This window comes from Cetorhinus maximus, chromosome 5, assembly GCF_964194155.1.
Source record: "Cetorhinus maximus chromosome 5, sCetMax3.hap1.1, whole genome shotgun sequence".
In the NCBI taxonomy this organism is placed as follows: Eukaryota; Metazoa; Chordata; class Chondrichthyes; order Lamniformes; family Cetorhinidae; genus Cetorhinus; species Cetorhinus maximus.
The window spans coordinates 17,342,783-17,360,018 of record NC_135883.1 but is presented as its reverse complement, the minus strand read 5'-3'; the positions used below and the strand labels follow the sequence as shown (position 1 = coordinate 17,360,018).

The window sequence follows — 17,236 nt, the reverse complement described above, 5'->3', positions numbered from 1 at the left end:
GGACAGAGAGAAAAAACCTAAGGATACATCAACAGGCAAGACTAGATGTTACAAAGGTAACAAAAAGACAAAACTGAAGGCTCTCTATCTGAATGCATGTAGCATTCATAACAAAGTAAATTAATTGATACCCCACATTGAAGTAAATAAATATGACCTGACAGCAATTACAAAGACGTAGCTGCAGGATGACAAAGTTTGGGTCCTTAACATTGAGGGGTGCATGACATTCAAGAAGAATAGGAGGCTAGGTAAACATGGAGGGGTAGCACTGTTAATTAAAGAGGGCGTTGGTGTAATAGTTAGAGATGACCTTGGTTCAGGAGATCAAGGTGAAGAATCGGTTTGGGTGGAGATGAGAAATAGTAGGGGGAAAATGTCATTAGTGGGAGTGGTCTACATGCCCCCTAACAGTAGCCACAGTGTAGGACAAAGTATTCAAGAGAAACTGTTATGTGCTTGTGATAAAGGGACGGCAATAATCGTGGGTGATTTTAATCTACACGTAAACTGGCAAAATCAGATCGGCCTGGATGAGGAGTTCTTAGAATGCTTTTGAGATAGTTTCGTAGAGCAGCATGTTCTGGAACCAAGCAGAGAGCAGGTTATATTAGACTTGGTATTGTGTAATGTGCCGAGGTCACAACATACCATCCTGGAGTCATGTCTACGCCCATAGAAATGCTTGTTTGTTCCTCTAACTAACAAACCTCCTATTACTACTGCTCTTCCCCTCTTCTTTCTCCCCTCCTGTATAGCAGAGCCTCCTGTGGTGCCACAAACTTGGCTCTGACTCCTCTGAGGAACCAATGCCCTCACTGCTATTCAAAATGGAAATCGATTGGTGAGTGGGACCCCAGGGGACTCCTGCACTACCTGCCGAATTTTCTTGTACTGCCTGGTGGTCACCCATTCCCTTTCTGCCTCCAGACTCCTAAGCTGTGGCGTGACCACCTCTCTGAATGTGCTAGCCATGTAGCTCTCAGCCTGGCAGATGCACCACAGTGGTTCCAGCTGCCGCTTGAGCTCCAAAACCCAGAGCTCAAGGTTCTACACCTGGTGACAATTCCTGCACATGCGGTCGTCTAGGACACTGGTAGCGCCCACAACTTCCCATATATTACAAGACGCATTCCATACGACAGAGCTGTCCTGCCATGACTTCAATTTACTTCCCTTGTGTTAACTTTATTTTACTTTGGTTTACTTACACAACTTTATTTTACCTGACTTCAACTTAACTTTATTTCCCTATTGCTTGTGTTTCTTACTTAAATGTCAGTAGTCCCGTCTTTAAAAAAGAATGTGTTTTCCAATTCTCAGCTACTTGATGACACTCCTGAACAGCAGTTTCTCATCAACCAATTAACTTATGTTTCTCCTGTGATGTTAAGTGCTAGACGCTGCTGACTGTCTGGCTTGGGGTCCTCCTCTCGCACTCTCCTCCAGGTGCTGCTGACTGCCTAGTTCGGGGTCCTCCTCTCGCACTCTCCTCTAGGCGCTGCTGACTGCCTAGCTCGGAGTCCTCCTCTCGCACTCTCCTCTAGCTGCTGCTAACTGCCTGGCTCGGAGTCCTCCTCTCACACTCTCCAGGGCTCCACAGGTGAGCTGTGTGGGATCTCACAAGCCTCCATGCACAAGTATATCCAGCAGGTCACAGACGCCATCTTCATGAAGGCACAGAATTTTGTGCATTTCGCCTGGAGTCAGGAAAGCCAGGAAGCAAGAGTGCTGGGATTTGTGCAGATCTCTGGTTTTTCCACAGGTGCAGGGTATTATTGACTGCATTCACGTGGTGCTTAGACATCTCCAGCAACAAGCTATCAACTACACCAGCTGCAAGGGCTTCCACTTGCTGAATGTTTAGCTGGTTTGCGACCACCACAAATGTACCCTATCAGTCTGCGCATGATTCCCAGGGAGCGACAATATAACGAGGCTCATGTTGCGAGTCCGACTTTGGCAGAGCAAACGATAGTCAGTAAGGGGCACGCGAGGAGACAGGCGACTACGCCAGAGTGAGACGGAGCCTGAGTGAGTTAGGTTCATGTGGGAATTCACTGCACAGGGGGAAGAGGTGTAATATACATAGGAATTATTTAAGTTAATTAAGTGAGTAATTAAATTAACTAAGTAAAATAAGTAACAATGGCAAGGCAGGTTTTATAAAAACAAAAAGTTAAAAGCTACTGCGGATGCTGGAAATCCAAAACAAAAACAGAATTACCTGGAAATACTCAGCAGGTCTGGCAGCATCGGCGGAGAAGAAACTGATTTCTTCTGCACCAATGCTGCCAGACCTGCTGAGTTTTTAAGGCAGGTTTTATGTTGTAGCTGTGGAATTTGGGAGCTTTTGGACGCCAAGGCGATCCATGACAAACATGTCTGTAGAAAGTTTAAGTTAGAGGAGTTACGTACCAGGATTATTCATCTGGAAGCCGAACTGCAGGCGCTGCACAACATCAGGGAATACTTTGGTCGGGATTTTCCGTGCCCGCCAGTATAGGGTGTGTTCGGTGGGGTGAGCGGACAATATGGCACGGTTGGTTTCACGGCGGCATGAAACCGGTTTGCAATCGTCAGCTCAGCCTGCCGATGGAGGGCTGTGGTTCCCGCCATCGGATGTTGGGAACCTCATTATAATACGTCAAACACATCATTATAAGGCCAGCCCTGTGGATTCATCCCACCCCCAGCTGGATCGTCTGCCCACATTGGCGGGAAAACACATTGATGTGTTTCATAACAGCACATAAGCGACTTGCACCTGGAAAGCTGCACTTCACTCGGGACTTCATGGTTTGTTTTTCTACCTTGCTTCGGGCAGCACTCGCAGCCATCAGCGCCAGGCTTCACAGGCAGCACCACATCACTTTTAGGGGGGCTCACGGGTAGGTCTCTACCTACCAGATCAACCATATGTGGGTGGCTGTTCAACGGTTGCAGGGCAAGGTCGTGCTCGGGGAAGGTGTAGAAGTGGCCTCAGGCAAGGGAAGAGGCTGCAGGCTGGGGGCAGTACTGGGGAAGAAGGGTATCCCAGAGTGTGTGTGGGGGCACATGTTGATCTGTGCAAGTGGCCTCAAGATGGTGATGGCTGAGGAAGTAATGTCCAGAGGAGATGAGGCCAGATGGAGATGTGAGGGTGTGTGTGTGCGAGAATGGTTGGTGATGTCCCTTGAGCTGGCAGTGAGTGAGATGCCAGTGAATGTGTGATGGGCTTGAGTGTGTGAGTTTAGAGTGATAAGATGGTTGCCATACCCTGGCTGCACGGATGATGAGATCATTCACTCTCTTTCTACATTTGATGGCCAACCTCTTCTGTGCAGCATTGGCACTGACCACCTCTGCCGCTGCCTGCCATGCTGGATTGGTGATGCCACTGCCCATCCTGCGGCCAGAGCAGGGGTAGAGGACATTACAGTGGGCCTCCATGGCGTCCAAATGACATTCCAGTGACACGTCATTAAACCTGGAAGCTGCAGTCTTTTTGCCTTTCGCGGACATCGTGGGCTGGAAGCACTGAGATGTGGCTAGACTTTAAATATGGCACCCAGCGTGATGAATTGGTGAGGTGATGACGTGGTGGGCAAATGAGAGTCCCCGTGCCATGGAAACGCTGTGATTCCCGGGAATGCATAAGTAATGCAGCGGGTTTGGGGTAATACGGCGTGAAAGCCCGCCATAGTGGCTGATGGGTAAAATGCCATTTTACACACCCGCTACCACACTTAGTGCATATCTGGGATGATTCTGCCCTTGGTTCCAGAAGACAGTCATGCCTCTTAGAATAGGGTTGTCTATTTTGGTCAGCATTGAGGGGCAGGATGATGTGACCGTCAGTGAGGCAGGTAATGGGACCGAGCAGACAGTAGCGAAGGAGCCTCAGACTTTGCAATTGTCAGAAAGGTTTCAGGTGTTCACAACTTGTGTGAATGAAAGCGAGGTCTGCAAGGTGAATGAGCTGGCTGGCCATGGCACCATGGTACAGGAAGCCATTCAAACAGGGTGAGCAAATAGGAATGTAGTGGCAGTAGGCGACAGTATAGTGACGGGGATTGACACTGTACTCTGCATAAAAGAGTGAGGGCAGGTGTTGCCTGCCCGATGCCAGGGTTCGGGGCATCTGCTCAGGGCTGGCGAGGAACTTGCAGTGGGAGGGGGAGAATCCAATTGTCCTGGTCCATGAAGGTACCAGCTATATAGGCAGGACAAGGATGGAGGTTCTGCATAGTCAGTATGAGAAGCTAGGCACCAAACTAAGAAGCAGAACCTCAAAAGTAATAATCTCTGGCTTATTATCTGAGCCATGTGCAAATTGGCATAGGGAAAATAAGATTAGAGAGATTAATGACTGGTGTGGGAGAAGTAAGTTCTAGTTCTTGGGGCACTGGCACCGGTACTAGGGAAAGGCTGTACCATTGGGATAGTCTATACCTGAACCATGCTGGGATGTATGTTCTTGCAATCGCCTAACTAGGGAAGTAGAGAGGGCTATAAACTAAATAAGGCGGGGTGAGGGATCAAGCTTGGGTCGATGTGGCAAATCAAGGCTAGATTCAAAGTAGGAGACCATAATAGTAATATGGGAAATGAGGGTCATAGAATAGTAGGGAGGGACAGAGAGATAAGACCTAAGAGTTGACCAAGTCAAGACTAGATGTTACAAAGATAACAAAAAGACAAAACTAAAGGCTTTGTATCTGAATGCGTGTAGCATTCATGAAGTAAATGAATTGACAGCACTCATTGAGGCAAATAAATATGATCTGATAGCCAGTATGGAGAGGTGGCTGCAGGATGACAAGGATTGGGTCCTGAATACTAAGAGGTATATGATATTCAAGAAGAATAGAAAGCTAGGTAAAGGTGGAGGAGTTGTACTGTTGATCAAGCATGGCATTAGTGCAATAGTTAGAGATGACCTTGGGTCAGGAGATCAGGATGTAGAATTGGTTTGCGTGGAGATGAGGAATAGTAGGGGAAAGAAGTCACTCGTGGGAGTGGTCTAGAGGACCCCTAACAAACCGGAATGTAGAACGAAATATATAAGAAGGAATATTGGGTGCTTGTGATAAAGCGACAGCAATAATCATGGGTGATTTTAATCTACACATAAATTGGAAAAATGAGACTGGCAGTAGTAGCCTAACGAGGAGTTCATAGAATGCTTTTGAGAGAGTTTTTTTGAGAAGCACAGTTTGGAACCAACCAGCGAGCAGGTTATATTCGACTTAGTATTGTGTAATGTGACAGGATTAATGAATGACCTCAGAGTGAAGGCACTCCTAGGTAGCAGCGATCACAACATGACTGAATTTTATATCCAGTTTTAAAAGGAGAAGTGTGGGTCTAAGACTAGTATTTAAACTTAAGTAAGCACAACTATGTGGGGATGAAAGCTGAGCTAGCTGAAGTAAACTGGGATACTAGGCTTGAGGACAGATCAATACAAAAGCAGTGGCAGACATTTAAGTGGATAGTTCAGAATACTCAGAATAAGTATATTCCTACTATAAATTAAAATTCTAAGGGGAGGACCCACCATCCGTGGTTAACTAAAGAAGTTACGGAAAGCATCAAACTTAAGGAAAAAGGCATATAACTGCATAAAGATGAATGGCAGATCAGATAGAAATTAGAGAATGCGAGGAAGCTAGATAGAAATGTAAAAACAGATAGCAAGAGTTTCTACAGGTATTTAAAAGGAAAAGAGTGTTGATCCTCTGGAGAGTTACAGTGGGGATTTAATAGTAGCTAATAAGGAACTGGCAAACAAAAAGAACAAATACTCTGATTCTGTCTTCACTATAGAGGATACAAAAAATTCTAGCAATAGCTGTAAATCAGGAGGTGGAGGGGAGAGAGGAACTTGGTGAAATTACAATCACTAGGGGAGCAGCACTGAGCAAAATGATGGAGCTACGGACTGACAAGTCTCTGTGTCCTGATGGACTTCATCCTAGGGTCTTAAGAGAGGTGGCTGATGAGGTAGTAGATGCATTGGTGTTAATTTTCCAAAATTCGCTAGATTCTGGAAATGTTCCATCAGATTAGAAAGTAGCAAATATAACCCCTCTATTCAAGAAGGGAGGGAGGCATAAAACAGGAAACTATAGGTCAGTTAGCTTGACATCTGTTGTGGGGAAGGTGTTAGAATCAATTATTAAGGAGGTTACAGCTGGGCACTTGGAGAAACTCAAGGTAATCGGGAAGAGTCAGCATGGTTTTGTGAAAGGGAAATTGTGTTTAACCGATTTATTGGAGTTCTTTGAAGGAACAACATGCGCTGTGGATAAAGGGGAACCTGTAGACGTACTGTACTTGGATATCGAGATGGCATTTGATAAGGTGCCACGTCAAAGGTTATTGAGGAAAATAAAACCTCAAGGTGGGGGTAACATATTTGCATGGATAGAAGATTGGCTGGCTGGCAGAAGACAGAGAGTATGCATAAATGGGTCTTTTTCTGATTGACAGGATGTGACAGGGCTCTGTGCTGGGGCCTCAACGTTTTACAATTTATATCAAAAACTTAGATGAGGGGAGAGAAGGCATGATAGTTAAATTTGCAGATGTCACAAAGATAGGTAGGAAAATATGTTGAGGCAGAGGTAGATAGATTCTTGTTAGGCAAGGGAATCAAAGGTTATCGGGCGTAGCCTACTCCTGCTTCTATTTCATATGTTCCTATTTTGGTATGTATCTTGAAAATGAGGTTCCGGTGCCTCGACAGGTCCGGTGGGGCACTGCAATACAGTCTCCAGATGGTGTCGTGCATTGGCATATCTTGCTGCGCGCTACACAACCTGGGGCTGCAAGGGGGGGTGGGGACCTGGCTGGTGATGAGGCCATCGCACTGGCCAGATAAGGCAAGAGTGCTTAGGAAGCCCTCATAGCCGCAAGATTCATGGAGGATGATGACGAGATGCAATGAGGAAACTCCTGACTTTCTTATCATGAATCCGTGAATGTTTGACACATGTGTGGCTGATGGCCTGAATCATCGCTAGATTCCAGGAGGATGATGATGACATGCAGTGTGGCCACTCCATAGATCTTCACATAGACTGTGTGAATGTCAGAATCCAGTTTAGCTGAGGGCAGCTCGCTTGCGCCATGTGATCAGGGTCAGATCATGGAGACACAGCCGTGAAACTTTAAATGCACCTGATCCTTTGTCAGCCTTGAGCACCTGACCCCTTTAGGAGCACAGCATCACCGGTCACAGGTGCTGAAGAGCTGAGAGGCCAGCCCCACTTCAAAGGTGCTGAGAGCACACAGAGAGAATGACGGAACTCTGTGATGCCTGCCCACAACATTCTGTCAGCAATGACAAGCACCATCACTACTGTGTCCAGTGATGGTGAAGCCAGACCGTCACTTTGCTCTGAAGCTTACTCACTGCACAGGGAAGAGGCCCTGGATTGAGACACCTGCCTTTATCTTGTGCAGGAACCAAGGTTTCACACCTGAGTGACAAGGACACTGCTCATCATAACAAGGAGCCATAGGCAAGGAGACATTCCATCATAAGGTCAGAAGTGGGGATGTTCGCTGATGATTGCACCATGTTCAGCACCATTCACGACTCCTCAGATACTGAAGCAGTCCATGTCCAAATCCAGTAAGACATGGACAATATCCAGGCTTGGGCTGACAAGTGGCAAGTAACATTCGCACCACACAAGTGCCAGGCAATGACCATCTCCGACAAGAGAGAATCTAACTATTGTCCCTTGACAGTCAATGGCATTACCATTGCTGAATCCACCACTATCAACATCCTGGGGTTACCATTGACCAGAAACTGAACTAGGCTAGCCATATAAATACTGTGACTATAAGAGCAGGTCAGAGGCTAGGAATCCTGTGGCAAGTAACTCACCTCCTAACTCCCCAAAGCCTGTCCACCATCTACAAGGCACAAATGAGAAGTGTGATGGAATACTCTCCTCTTGCCTGGATAAGTGCAGCCCCAACAACACTCAAGAACCTTGACACCATCCAGGACAAAGCAGCCCGCTTGATTGGCACCCCTTCCACAAACATTCACTCCCTCCACCACTGAGGAACAGCGGCAGCAGTGTGTACCATCTACAAGATGCACTTCAGAAACTCACCAAGGCTCCTTTGACAGCACCTTCCAAACCCATGTCTGTGACAGTCAATGTTCCAATATCCTTGTCTCCTTTCCACCTTCCCCCCTCCACCCCCCAAGTTTGGCATAATTAGGTTCAATATCGATCAGCAATGGCGCTTCAGCAACAATTTCGCAGGTGTGACACCTGCTGTCATATGAGGGGTGGTTCTATAATGGAAGAGAAAACATGCTAATTTAGCCGCTATAGAATCTCCAGACAATTTCTTCACATCTAAACTGCTCTTTGAGTCCATTTGAAGAAGGGTGGTATGGCCATGTTTTGACATAAATAATACTGTTGAGGTTTATAAATCGGTTAAATTTAGCACTCATGAATACTGTTCTATTGTCTGATATGAGCACTTTAGGTAGCCTGTTTAATCGTGAAACTTTGTCATAGCTTGTCTATTGTAGTGGAAGATTTTGGCGATGTCACTTCATATATGTCCATCCATTTTGAATGAGTGTCGACGATAAGTAGAAACATTGTTCCCATACAAGGTCCCACATTGTGGATGTGTAGTCGCACCCATTGCCTTCCTGGCCACTCCCCGGAGCTGCAGAAGGTAAGTTTTGTATTTGCTGACACTGCATCCAACTTCACACTAAGTTTTCTATTTCTCCATCCATTCCTGGTCACCACATATAGCCAAATGCTATCACCTTCATTTTGGAAATTCCAGGATGTGCACTGGAAGTTCGGATAACAATGACTTTCGTCTTTTTGGAGGAACAGTCACCCGAGCTTCCCACAATAAAATACCTTCTTGGCTGGTGATCTCGTATCTTCTCTGGAAATACAGTTTCGTTTCATCAGATTCGCGTTTTTGTGACCAACCATGAAGAACATGATTTCTCACTTTGGATAAGACTGGATATCGGTTTGGCCAACCTTTAATCTGTCTGGCACATATCGGTGATGAGTCCAGGAAGTTTAATAACAAAACAAATTCTCGAGGAATTGGAACATCCTCATCTTTTACTTGCAAGGGCAAATGACTGAGTGCATCTGCATTTGCAATTTAACTTCCGGGTCTATGAATGAAAGTATACTCATACGCTGCCAAGATCAGTGCCCATCTTTGTACACTTGTGAGGCTATAGGGGATATAGCCTTATCTTCGCCAAGTAATCCTAATAATGGCCTGTGGTCTGTTATGATGGTAAAATGCTGACCGTGTACATATTGATGAAACTTCTTAACACCAAAAATGATCGCTAAGTCTTCTTTTTCTATTTGAGAGTACCTTTTTCCGCAGTACTGAGTGCTTTTAGCACATATCCTATAGGTCATTCTGATCCATTGCCCATTCGATGGGAATGCACTGCTCCCATACCATAGGGAGATGCGTTAATATCAACTCCTTTTTTTATGGTCAAAATGTACTAGAAGTGTAGATGATTAAAACAACTTTTTCACTTTTGTGAAAGCTTCTTCTTGTGGTGTTTGCCATGACCATCTCTGGTTTTTCTTGAGCCAGTAATACAGGGGGTGCCAGTTCTGTCGATAAATTAGGCAAGAAGCATCCATAGTAATTGATCATCCCGTAGAATGATTTCAGTTTGGATGTATTCCTTGGTGATGGGGCTTCTTCAATGGCTTTCACTGTTTCTTCAACTGGATGTAGGCCTTGTGAATCTACCTTGTGACCTAGTTAAGTTACCTCTTTCACCTGGAATACGCACTTTTCCTGTTTCAACCTCACTCCAACCTGCGAAAACTGTTTCGAAACTTCTTCCGAGTTCATCAAATATTCCTTTCCAGTGAGTCCATTCACAAGAATATCATCCAAATAAACTACAACGTGGGCCAGTCCCTGTAGTAAACTTTCCGTGGGCTCTTTGGAATATGGCGCAAGCAGAAGATAGGCCGAAAGGTAAATGGGTGTATTGGTACAATCCCTTGTGTGTATTTATGGTGACAAACTTCTGGGATACCTTCTCTAATGCCAGTTGCTGGCAGGTATGACTCATATCTAACGTCATATAGGCAGTCCCACCTGCCAGTTTCACGTATAAGTATTCAATTTTAGGTATGGGGTGTCTATTCAATTTTGCCACTTTATTAAGTGTTAATTTGTAGTCCCCACTACAGGTCAGGTTTGAGAACAGGTACAATTGATGCTGCCCACTCTGAAAATTGCACTGGTTGTATCACTCCCAGTTTCCCTAATCTGTCCAGTTCTGTGTCTACCTTTTCCTGCATTGCATAAGGGACTGGTCTTGCCTTCATGAATCTTGGTGTTGCCTCTGGGTCTACATGACTGTTTGCTTGAAGCCCCTCAATTTTTCCAAGTTTAGCCTTGAAAACTGAGGCATATTTTTGTAGTAGCTCTGATAGCCCATTAGTTCTCAGTTGGAAGATTTCAGTCCATTCCAATTTAATTTCTTTCAGCCAACTTCGTCCAAGGAGACTAGGTCCCTTGGCTGCTACTACCATTAAGGGTAATCTCACTGTTTGACCTCCATAGTGTACCGTGACTTTACATACACCCTTGACTTTTTCAATGTGGCATCAGCTTATTTTAAATTTAGTTTATGTTTCCCTATGATTCAGGTATTTAAAAGTATGTTCACCTACCACCATAATGGCTGCACTAGCATCCACCTCCATTCTGATAGGCTTCTTATTCATTCTCATGGTTACAAAGATAGGTTCTGTTCTTCCTACCTTTAAATTATATAACGAATAGATATCAGCATTTATTACTTCAGGCTTTTTGATGCTGTTTATCTCATTGGGTTTTTGCTTTTGTCTGAAAGTCTGCCTGATTCAATCTTTACAATGTCTCATGAGGTGTCCATTTCGATGACAGAAAAACATTTGCTCTTTTAAAACTGTGATTCATTACAATGTTGTCCACTTCCACCATAATGTTAACATTATGCCATTTTTTGCTGCTAAATTATCTCTTTTAATTTGTCCGCTAGTGGTGGCTGCTTCCCGCTTCTGAGTAAAGCCTTGCGCTTTTGCGCTCTTTTTGCCTGAGGCTCCCCATGTAGAGGACAGAACCACTTTGCGTTCCTCGCATGGCTTCTGAGTTTTGCACTACACCTTCCATTACCAGAGCGATTTCCAATGCCTTCAGAAAATCTAAATTTGTTTCAGTATTCTTTTCTGAATCGTATCTTCATTTATACCACACAACAAACAATCTTTAAGCATATCATTCATAGATGTAGCAAACTCACAATATTCAGTTAATTGTTTCAGACTTGCCACATAACAAGCAACTGCCTCCCCCTTGGCTCTATTCCTTGAGTTAACTTTGAACAGTTGCATCTTCACCAATGGCTTGGGCTGGTAATGATTCCTCATGAGGTTCACTAAGTCATCAAAACTTTTCGAATCTGGAGCACTGGGTGTCAACAGATTTGAATTAACCCATATGTCTTACTTCCACACGTGGACAGGAGGATTGCGTGCCGCTTGTCCTCCCCCACAATGCCGTTCGCCTGGAAGAAGAACACGTGGCGCTCAAAATAGTGAGACTAGTCGTCCGAGGTTGGATCGAAAGGCTCAACTCTTCCAAAATGCGGCATGCTCTGAGAGGATTGCTTCAACGATCAGGGAGGAAATTTTCCTTTACTTACAAAGACCATGCGAGATACAGCCCGATTTCAGTTCTTTGTTTTCCTTCATTCTTTCTTTCTTTTCACCTCATTTTATCATGTCTTTTCTTGCTTTTCACTCTTGTCATCAGTTTGTTGGATCCGGTGTCCTTTGGTTTGTTCGGACTAAAGGATCTGGGTTGCACGTTTGTTTTAGGGTGACCGAGTTGGTACTAAGACAGAGATGATCAGTAGACCGTTTTTAGAACACACACATTCTGTTTATTTACAAAAGGAACTCAGCAGCAACACTTGTGTGAATACAACTCGAAACTCTGTCTTCTCTCTTCAGACTTGAACTCAAGACTCTCTACGGAGGTAGCCCGTGCGACTCTGCTATTGGGTATCAAAGTCATATGATCTTACATATGTCTTAAAGGTATATTACACATCAGGTTACTACACGAACCCTGCTGCTACATCTTGGTGCTCCCCAACATTCACAGCGGAGGTGGAGGCAGCTTGCTGGCTGCGACGCCCTGCCTGTGGTGTCTTTGTAGTGCATCCTCTGGAGGGCTCAGACCTGGAGGGCCCCGGTTTGCTTTGGGTGTCCTGATGTGGGTCAGCTGCACTCTCCTCAGTTTGTGGAGTGGTGTGGATCATAGGAAGAGATCAGCCGGACACTCCTGGATTCACCTGGGTGGATGACCCCAGGGTATCGAGCTGCTGGTTCTCCTCCCTGTGGGTTCCCAATGGGCTCCTAGATGACTCCTTGAGGAGAAGTGGAAACTGGAGTGAGATCCAGCTGCCCCGCACCCTTCTCGTGTTGCCACTGTTGGAGGCCAACTATGGCATCAGCAATGGAGTTCAGTCCGCGCAGCGGTACTGAACCGATGTCCTGGACTAACGCCTCCCTGGTGGCTACCATCCTGCCAGTGTTGATGGCGGTGCATCAGCAAGCCGTGCTATCACCTTGGACTGAAGGCGGACGGACACCTCTGTTGTCCTTTGCAATATGAGGAGTGCACCAAACAGCCCTTCCTGATGTTCCCATAATTGTCTTTATAGCTCCACTAACTGATTTGAGGACCGAGTGCAAATTCTCATCATCTCACTTGGGCTCAGCAGGTTCCTTGTCTCCAACAGTTCTCCGAGTGCCAACGACCAAAGATGTCCCTGCCTCTGCCTGCTGTGGGTCAGATTGTGTGCTGTGCTCACCAGATTGTGATTCCAATGCTGATCTACATCTTCGTCCCACCAAGATGTGTGTCGTTGTGCTGGTGGAGGGTGTGGGTGAATGCTGTGATGGGTCTTCAACAGTGTTGCCCTCAGGGTCCTCATCCAAGGTGCTCTAGGTGCTGGGGTCAGGCTCAACGTTGCCTGAGGGCGACATGACAGATGTGCCTAGGAGAGAAAGTGGAGATTATTAGTGCTTGGCAGCTGCATTGAACACGGAAGAGTAGGCTCAGAGTGTAGCGTTGAGAGAGGGATAATGTGGTGCAGGATCCTCATGTGGGTGTCCAGCATCGACCTCACCGTCACCACAGGAATAGTCCACGTCCTCTCCGGCCTATTTCAACATGTGACTCTCGAATAGGGTGAGGACCTTTAATATCCAGCACTTCACCCCAGGTCTGAGACCTCTCCCGTTGATTGATTGTGCGTGATCTTGTCCTGGATAAAGACAGATGGAGAGAGTGTAAGAAAGGCACATGCTAGGCCAAATGGGAAGGATGCCAGGCGTGTGTGTGCTGAGTGGAGCCATGGGTGGGATGAGGAGGCTATCTTCAGAGGAGAGGAGGCAAGGTGGTGATGTGAGGGTGTGTGTGAGAGAGTGAGTGGTGATGTCCCTTGAACTGGCAGTCAGTGAGATCCCAGTGAATGCGTGATGGGCTTGTGAGTGGTTGAGTTGAGATTGGTGAGGTGGTTAACTCACCCTGAGATCATTCATCCATTTTCTGCATTGGATGGCTGACCTCTTTTGTGCAGCCTTGGCACTGACCACCTCTGCCACCACCTCCCATGCTCGAGTGGTGAGGCTGATGGGCCTCCTGTGGCCAGAGCGGCTGTAGAAGATGTTGTGGCAGGCCTCCACAGCATCCAGAAAGCCTCCCAGGGATGTGTCACTGAATCTGGGGGCTGCACTCTACTTGGGGCCATGTCTTCACTGGAGCAGTCTTGGGCTGTAAGCATTGAGAAGTGTGCGTGCGCCTGCAGTTTAAATATGGCGCCCAGTGTGAGGAAGCGGCAAGGTGATGCATGGTGGGGTAATCGGAGGCTGCCCGCCAGTGATCCGGCATGTTTCCCGTGACTGCGTAATTTATGAGGCGAGAAGGGGACAATATGGCGCAGAAAACTGCCATTGCAGCCAGTGGGTAAAACATCTTTTTTCATACCTGCTACTACATTTAGTACCATGAAGGGATATTAATGCATAAGATGCTATTGGAAATTGTTTTAAATTGGACTTGAACTTGGAGTAGGGTTTGTGTCTGTGGGTGTGAGTGTGTGTGCGTGTGTTTTAATTGGATTGAAGCCAGCTAGCCTGGGTGCTTTGATGTATAGTAGTTTTAAGATGTAAACAGTAACGTAGAGAGTATATTTGCATTTTGTTGAATAAACCATTTAAAGATTGGGGGTGAAATCTTGCACCTAGCTAGGAGACACCAAGCAATATGTTTATATTACTAATAAAATTGGTATTATGAAAGGGGTTTTATTGTTAGAAGAGGTGGAGTTCAAAGGGCCTGGTGATACAATGAGAATTTGGATTCAAAGGGAAGGCTAGGTATATACAGAAGAGTTTCGTGTGTAGAAGTCAGAGGCATATAAGATCTAAGCAGCCTGTAAGCCCTATCACTGTATCTGCGAAGGAACAAATTGAAAGTGACCTTATTTTGAATTTATAAGATAAAATGTGCTTTGCCTGGTGTCTGTTTAAGTCTATGGGTTATTGTTGTCTTGAAGAAGATTACCTGGGAGTGATTTAATTTGGGGATTTGTTTAATCGTTATTATGGTAGCTATCTGTAGATGTCTCTATGTTTAATTTCTTATTAAAATGAATAAATGTTTAATTTAATTTATATAAAACACCTCTGGGGGCTTGATGGTTTCATTTTTGAATTCAGAGTTGCACCTTAAACATACCTATTGAAAATATAGGTTATGACAGTTGTTTAAAGTTTCCCTCTGGGATTTTAAATAACTCAGTCTTTACCAACTGCTGTTTCATAACACTTAGTGCAAATCTTAGATGATTCTGCCCTTATAGATGACTACATTAATAATTTAAAATTATTCTACCAGATCTGTAAACCTTTAGAAACAATAATCTGAGGAAAAAAATAGTTGTTACTTGGAAAAATATGGGTTAGTATACAACAGCCAATGTGTATTTGGCAAAGGCAAATTGTCTCTAACTCAGCTGAGTTCTTTGATGAAGTAAAGGAGATGATGAAGGTGTTGATGTCGTGTATGTGTACATTCAAAAGGCATTTAGTAAAATACACATAATAAACTTGCTAGAAAAGTTGAAGGCCATGGGATTAAAGGGATATTGACAGCATGGACACAAAATTGGCAAAGAGATGGAAAGCAGAGAGCGGTAGTGAAAGGAAGATTTCTACCTGAGGGGTTCAATAGAAAGTCTGAGTGATGCCACGTGCTGGGAGATGCCCCACTTCCACAAGATCTGAGTCATTATATCATGCTTATAATGAAAAATGTGCTGCGAGTAGCAACAATTAATTATTTCAACCGCTTTTGAATGAAGGACATGTGAAGAACCTGAAAGAAAAACTATTTCTTTCATTTTTCTATTTTATTTCATATCCTCCCATCAACGCAATATCATCAATCATGACTGAAACCCATTCAAATGGCTTGCCGGAGAATTTTGCTTTCCTGATGTTGTCAAGACATTTTGGGCAGTTATTGATGACGTTGATAAGCTAACATTTGGAGCCTGACGTTTTTGCGAATTTATGACATTAATCCTCAGCTTCTAAAAATAACTTTTTTTCTTTCTGTGTTTGCTTCCTTAACATGGGCATTGCATCTGCCTCTATGGGCAGCTGTAAGTGAACCAAGAAAAGCTCAGCTGAGCTTCCCTCCCCACCACACCTCCCCCACCTGCCCCGCTTCACACATATGGGTCACTGCGCTGTGCAGTCCTGCTGAGAATTGGTGAAACTTATTGAAAGTATTCCAATGACAGTTAAAGATGAGACTAGGAAACTATCCTTAGGCATAGCAATGTAATTGTCTATTTCTACCTCTGATGGGCTACATTTGCTCTAGTGTAAAGCATTTTAATGAAATATACATGAAGGCTACAAAATAGGGAATAAACACCGAGAATGATGTTACCACTTAGCTAAAACCGTGAAACCTTTCATTGGCCTGAATTTCACACTTGGCCTACGCGTCGAGTTGGTGGCCCAGAAGTGGATGTATATCCGCTCCTGGGCGAGATTGTGTTTCTTACGCGATTTCACGGTGGGTGGCCAATTAAGGGCCGCCCAGTGTGAAACGCATCTTCTCATTGGTTGGAAGGGCTGGACGTGGGCAGGAGCCTGCTCCTATGGCGACCCAGCAGGAGATTTAAAAGCAGCAGAGGCAGCTCCCCGAAGGCTGCCAGGGAACACTTTGCATCTTTGGAGTTGTTTGACGAAACATTTTTTTTTTCAGCTGCAGTGGCATCTGCACCTGTTGGGCACGATGGCAGGAGGGCAAGTTCTGGGGGCACTCGTTCTCGTATGAGTGCCTGGCAATCGTCGGGGAGGAGGTCAGTGCCAGGCAGGACATCCTCATCTCCAGAGGAACAAGAGGGGGCAGCCCAGGACAGTGGCCTTGATGTCGTGCAGCACACATTGGTGCAGTGCTGCAAAAGGTTCAATGATCCGCTGCGCTTGGTGAGTACCGAGTTGGCATGGATCTGTGTGGAGAACTGTTAACAGCTGGCCGTCCCCACGTGGTGCTCAGGGGTGTAAGAGACTTGAGTGCCAACTGCCAATGACATTGGAGCTGGCCAAGGTTGTGAGCTCTGGCTGCCTGGCCTGATTGCTTTGCGGGTTGAGGGCCATGACTTGGATGTGCCCTGCAATGTGTTCCTCAGGTGGGGTTGGCCAGGCTGCAAAGGCACTGCAGGCAGAGAGTGGACTAATCAATGCTCCTCTGTTCTTTCAGGAGAAGAGAATCCATAACACCATCGAGAGGTCAAAGACAGGCCGAGGCCCCCCAAACCTGCTCATATTGACAAGAAACGAGCCTTAGAGATGGAATGCCCGTGCCCAGCTGGTCATGGAGACACAGGGGTCTCTGATGAAGGTAAGAGTGCAGTGCACAGATGAGTGTCGGACTGTGTAAACTTTGTTGTGTTGTCTCACCTGTAATGGAAACCTCAAACCTGGGCCTGGACAGGCTCCACTGGCCAGAGGACGACCACCAAGGCCATCAAGGCCAACAGGACAGTAGAGTCAGCAGGCTGTCTCCAATGCCACTGTCAGTAAGGGGGCGGGCTGGGGGTGGGGTGACCAAGATG

The 17,236-nt window shown here is 45.7% G+C and overlaps 1 long non-coding RNA gene across 1 annotated transcript in view; it reads left to right on the top strand.

Moving 5' to 3' along the window:
* The window catches only part of LOC144680278 (uncharacterized), a 116,992-nt gene extending 100,001 nt beyond the window's left edge, over positions 1 to 16,991 (top strand). Inside the window, exon 3 of the long non-coding RNA XR_013576517.1 lies at positions 16,882 to 16,991. This is a non-coding gene — a long non-coding RNA (uncharacterized LOC144680278). The remainder of the gene's footprint in view (positions 1 to 16,881) is intronic.
* The last annotated feature ends 245 nt before the right edge of the window (positions 16,992 to 17,236 follow it).